This window comes from Vombatus ursinus, unplaced genomic scaffold (assembly GCF_900497805.2).
Source record: "Vombatus ursinus unplaced genomic scaffold, bare-nosed wombat genome assembly UNPS02014838.1, whole genome shotgun sequence".
Taxonomy (NCBI): domain Eukaryota; kingdom Metazoa; phylum Chordata; class Mammalia; order Diprotodontia; family Vombatidae; genus Vombatus; species Vombatus ursinus.
In genome coordinates this window covers 2,203,048-2,209,317 of record NW_020954616.1, presented here as the reverse complement: position 1 = coordinate 2,209,317, position 6,270 = coordinate 2,203,048, and positions in this window count along the sequence as shown.

Genomic DNA, 6,270 nt, shown 5'->3' with positions numbered 1-6,270 from the left:
ACTACTACCCCTTACACAGTCCTCATTCCAGTGATTCTGCACTGTGCTCTCTCTCCCACCCCTCCCCACACAGCTACTAAGTGTATGAAGTATGGTTTCAACTCAGGTTCACCTGACCCCAAGTCCAGCACTCCATTCCCTCTGCTACCTAGCTGCCTCCTGGGCATATAGTCTTCCGGTCATTACTTTGGGCCCTAGTGTGGCTAACCCCTGAGGTCTGTTCTGGAGTTAGTGTAGTATAATTGAAAGAATTCTGAAGTCAACAGATCTGGGTTTGAGTTCTAGCTCCACCACCTCATGACCTTTGATGAGCCACATAACATCTCTGAGACTTGGTGTCCTCATCTGTAAAATGGAGATAACAACACCTCTGCTAACTATTCCTCAGGGTTGTTGTGAAAGAAGTATTATATAAGCTATAAAAGGCTATAAAAATGTGAGCTATTCTGGGCTCAGCCACCTAAGAGAAAAGGTTCAGAGAAGAGCCACAGAAATGGTGAAAAGGTTGAAGGAAGGTTAAGGAACTGGGATTGTTTTGCCTGAACAACAGAAGATTGAGGGGCAACTTAATGACAGTCTTCAAGCCTCTAGAGTATTATTACACAGAGGCTGATAAATAGCTATCCTCTATTACAACTGAGGGCTGCACAAGAGGAAACAGCATTAAACTGCATCAAGTGGCTTTGTTGAGACATAAGGAAGAATTTTCCAATGATGAAACTGATAGACCAGATAATAAAAAATGGCATTTATTGTCCAAAAACCCACCTAGCTAAATTAAGAGAGTTTTATCATCAGGCTGGCCAAAGGGCATTGAATATTTTGGCCCCAGCAACTCTCAAAGACCACCCACAAAAGGTACTAAGATCTTCCCAAGTAGGGAGGCTTCTGGCTGTGTTACTAGAAAAAATATCCGCATCAATAAGATTACCAATCCCTGAAGCATTGAAATATTGAAACATTTACTATTTACCATGCTAATAATAATAGTTGACATTTATATAGTACTTTAAGGTTTACTAAGTACTTTATAAACATTATTGACTCACTATCATATTCCCCAATCAGCTAATCCAAACCTATTCTCTCAAGCTTCCCACACCAACCCCACTTCCCTCCCTCTCAGCAAAGTACCTCATCTTATACTTTATTGAGAAAAAAAGGTGATTTTCCATAAGCTTTTCCTTCTCCCTTACCATGTCTTAAAACTCCTCAATATCATCCTCCATTTTTTTCTCCTTTACTCCAGTCTCTGATGAAGAGGTAGCTCTCTTCCTTTCCAAGGTCAACCTCTCTTCAATCTCATTTCCAGTCTCTTTTGGAAGATTGCCACCTGCAATCATGCCCCATCTTTCGAATCTATAATCTATTCCTATATACTATACTATATACTGGCTCTTTCCCTGTTGCCAGAAAACATTCCCAAGTCTCCCATATTCTTAAAAGAAACTCTGTTTTGACCCTCCCACCTGAGGCTAGCATTTTATATCATTCCCCCCTCTCAAAGCAAAACTCTTACAAAAAGCTATCTGCTTTCTTTGCTTCCAATTCTTCTCCTCTCCCTTCTCAATGCCTTATGTTCTGGCTTTCAATTTCATTTTTCAAATGAAACTTCTATCCTCAAAGATATGAGTGATCTCTAATTGCCAATTTTAATGACCTTTTATTAGTCCTCATCCTTCGTGACCTCTTTGCAGCATTTGTCCATATTGACCATCTTTTCCCTTTAAATGTCCTCTACTCTCTGGATTTCAAGACACTGCTTTCTCTTAGTTCTCTTCCTTCCTGTCTGGCTGCTCCTTTTCAGTCTCATAGGATCATAGAATCATAGCTTTAGAGTTGGTAGGGACCTTGGAAATCAATGAGTCCAAACCCCTAATTTTATAGATGAGACTGAGTCACAGAGATGTGAAATAACTTACAGAGAGTCAAGTAGTAATTGTCTGAGGCAGGTCTTCCTGTCTCCAAACTAAGTGCCCTATATATTAAGTCATGCTGACTCTTCTTTACTCATACACACTGTCCCCCTAACTACGGGTATACCTCAAGTTCTTGTCCTGAGCTCCCTTCTCTCCTATACACTCTCTTGGTGGACTTATCAGTTCCAATGGTTTTATCATCTCCATGCATAATAGAGACTACTAGATCTCTAGATCTCATCCTATTTTCTCTCCTGAGCACATCAATAACATTTCCAACTATATGTTCTGTAGGCATTTTGAATTCAACACATCCAAAAGAGAATTTGGCATAGTCAAAACCTACATACTTTTACTTACATACGACATTCCATCTCATAGAATCCTTCACTTCCTCAAGATGCAATTCAAGCACTACTTTCTATACAAAACCTTTTCTGATATCCCCCAACTTCTAATGTTCTCCCTCTGTAACTACCTTATATTTAGTCACTTTATGTTTATTCTGTTTGTGTTCATTCTGCACACACTTGTATATGTATATCATATCTCTCCCAATAGAATATAAGCTCAATGAAAGTAGTCGTTTCTTGTCCTGTCTTTGTATCCTCACAGCCCAGCACAGTGCCTGGCACCTGACCAAGGCTTAAAAATGCCTCCTAATTGGTTGGTTGATTGATGATCTTGAGGCCTTTCACCATTTTTCAGTTGCCTTTTTCCAGATGCTCTACAATTTATCAAACTTGCTAAAGCTGTTTCCTGCTTTCATGGGTGGTATTCTGCATTCCAGGTATGGGAATCAGCCAGTGGCATGGGGATGGGAGATGGGGTATTGTGTGGTAGGGAACAGAAGGAGGTCCATTTGGATGTTGTATAGAGTACAGGAGGCCAAGTAATGTATGATGATACTGGAAAGATAAGTTGAGGTCATGCTGTGAAGGGCTTTAAAAACCAACTAGATGAGTTTATATTTGATCTAAATGGTGATAGAGAACTATTGGCATTTATTGAGTAGGAGGGGAAGGGGGTGCCACATGATCAGATCTATACTTAAAGAAAATGGCTTTGAAAGCTGTATGGACTAGAGTAGGAAAAGCCTTGGGGCAGGGAGTCCAATTGGAAGGCCATTAGAATAGTCTAGAAGAGAAGTGTTGCAAACCTGAACCAAGGTAGTGGCTATGCAAGTAAAGAGAAAGAGTTAGATTCAAGAAATATTGTGGAGACAGAAACATCAAGATTTGAAAACCAGTTGGATAAGTGGGGTGAGGAGGTGAGGATGATGCTGAGTTTATAAGCCTGGAAGGCTAGAAGAATGATACTCCCTTCAACAGAAATAGGGGAATTTGGTGGAGGATTGGATTTGAGGACAAAGAAAATGAATTGTTTTTGATATGTCAAGTTTAAGATGTCTCTAAGACCTTTAGTTTGAAATTCCAATAGGAAGTGAATATTGTGGAATAGAAGTTCAAAAGAGAGCCCATAGCTTGATATATAGATCTCTGAATCATAATATCCGATGAGGTCACCAAAAATAGATTTTAAAAAGAAATGCAAAGAGAACCCAGGACAGAGACTTGGGAATATCCACAGTTGGGGCAGGAGGGTAATATTTATGATAAGAGAGATAAGTATCATAAAAACATAAAGAGAAAGAGCATTCAGGAGAAAAGGACCAACCATGTCAAATAAAACAGAGCAATAATAAAGATGAAAGGGGAGGAAGGAGGATAGGGGAGAAGGACTACCAGATTTGGCAGTTAAGAGATTCTTGATAACTTTGGAAGGAGTACTTTCAGTTGAGTGATGAGGTCAGACTTTTGTCATTGTTGTTCAATCATTCTCCAGTCATGGTCAGCTCTTCATGATCCCATTCAAGGTTTTCTTGACAAAGATACTGGAGTAGTTTGCCATTTCCTTCTCCAGCTCATTTTACAAATGAGCAAACTGAGGCAAACAGGGTTACATGACTTGCCCAGGGTCACACAAGTAGGAAGTGTCTGAGGCCAGATCTAATCTCAAGATCTGAACTCAAGAAGATGGGTCATCCTAACTCAAGGCCTGGCACTCTATTCACTGTGTCACCTTGTTGCTTTAACATGAGGTCAGACACACAGATGGCAAAGAACTGTGTAGTGACTGAAAAGAGAGGAACTGGAACAGGAACGTGCTGATTTAACAACCAGTTATCCAAAAAATAAAATGCACCCATAACAAACTTTTAAATTTAATCTACATTATCAACATTTTTTCCATCATTTTCTTAAGTCTAGACAACAAACAAAACAATAAGCCAAGCCCTGGTTTGTAACCTTTGCCAATTTAACAATAAACTTCTCTCAGTTGTCTTCTCTCACAAACTGGTTCCAAGTCCATCCCTGAACTGGAGGCAACAAATATAGACAATTCATGCCATATGAGGATAGTCTGAAGGAGCCAAAGAAGAGAAGCTTTGGTATAGTGAGTGACAGCAGGACAGTCATCTTGAATCAATGGAAGAGTTGTCATTAGAAAGAGGAATGGAACTTGTTCTCCTTGGTCCCAAAAAGTTGCAGAGAGGCAGATTTAGGCTTCCTGGAAGGAAAAACTTTCTAATAAATTGTGCTATCCAAAAGTAGAATAGCAGACATTAAAAGGTAGTGAGTTCTCCCTCTCAAGAGGACTTTAAGCAACGGCTGGATTACTACTAATTTATGTTGTCAAGGAGATTCTAGTTCAGGTATAGGCTCACTTAGATGACTTTGAAGATTCTTTCCAACTCTGAGATTGGCCCAGCCAAACTGACACATTCTTAGACATTTGTCCAAGCTGTCCCCCATACCCACTCCCTATACATCTCTGCCCCTCAAAATTCTTATCTTTTTTAAAAGCTAAACTCAGACACCACAACTGCTGCGACATCTTTTTATTCTCTTCCCCTTGGCCTCCACCTCAAAATGTCTTTATATATCTATATCCATGTACCAGGTATGTTCCTTTCCACCTCACTCTTTACTCCTCTAGAATATAAACTGTTTAATACAAAGAAATGTTTCACTTTCATCTTTGTATTCTCATCATCCAACATAGTTCATTGCATATTGTAGGCTCTTAATAAATGCTCTTCAGAATTGAAAGTGTCGAAGTCAGAACTCTAACTCAGATCTTTTGATGACAGTACTCCTCCTTACACTATACCACAGCTGCATTCATGGACATGTTTCTCTGAGATCCATGATGTATGCTGTAGCTAGAGACAGACGGAATGACAAGGTGACCTACCTGTCCAGGCCTCTTGGCTTTGAGAATCACTCCTGTGAGATGCTTCCATGTCTGTGCCTGCAATGCTCCCTAGCGCCAGCAGAGAGCACCAAAATCTAGAGACCCAAGCCAAGACAAGGCTCTGAGCTGTGCCATTCTCCCTTTTCTCATCGCTCTTCTCCATCGCCTCAACCTGCCTGGCCCCCACCAAATAATCTCACATACATCCCTGCTCCCTTCCCCCTCCTGTCTGCCCCAGAGCTGACCCCATGCTGGTTGCCATGGAGATATGCTGGGTAACAGGTGCCATTGACAGGAGGCCACTCTAACGAGAACGGCTCTGGCCCTTATGAACCCCATGAAAGGGGGTGGGGATGGGAAATTAAGGACCTTGACTCCTGACCCTTTAGCTTCAGATCAGCTACCTCCCCTTTCCCAGGGGGTCAGACTTATCCCCTAAAAAAGCAGGCATGGGATTCTCAGCTGGGGATATAGGCAAGAAATGTGGTTCGAGGTCTTTCTGCATCCCACAGCAACATCGGCATTGTGCGTTGGCATCTCTGCTGTAGGGTTTAGGATCATAAGCCAGGACTCTATAACTATGCTTTGAATGTTATCTATACATTCCCCATAGGATCCAAGACAATACAGGCACTCCCTGGGCCCTCATTCAATGCTATGGGTCTGTATGTGTGCAGATAATGTAAAGATGGATTTTTGTTATATGCATCAGTCATGTATATGCATGTGTCCATATCCAGTCTCACAAATGTGGGTGCTGGGGTGCACAAGGTGAGGCCAGGAGTATTTTTGTGCTTTTTAACAAAATGTTGCCGCTGTACAGTCGTGTCCAACTCTTTGTGACCCCATTTGGGGTTTTCTTAGCAAAGATCCTAGAGTTTACCATTTGCTTCTCCAAATGAGGAAACTGAGGCAAGTGTTAAGTGTTAAGTGACTCACCTAAGGTCACACAGGTATTAAGTGTCTGAGGCCGGATTTGAATTTAGGAAGATGAGTCTTCCTGATGCCAGGCCCAGTGCTCTATCCTCTGAGTCACCTAACTGCCCTAACAAAATATACTAGAACTTAAAATCAGAACTTAAACTGGATGGAT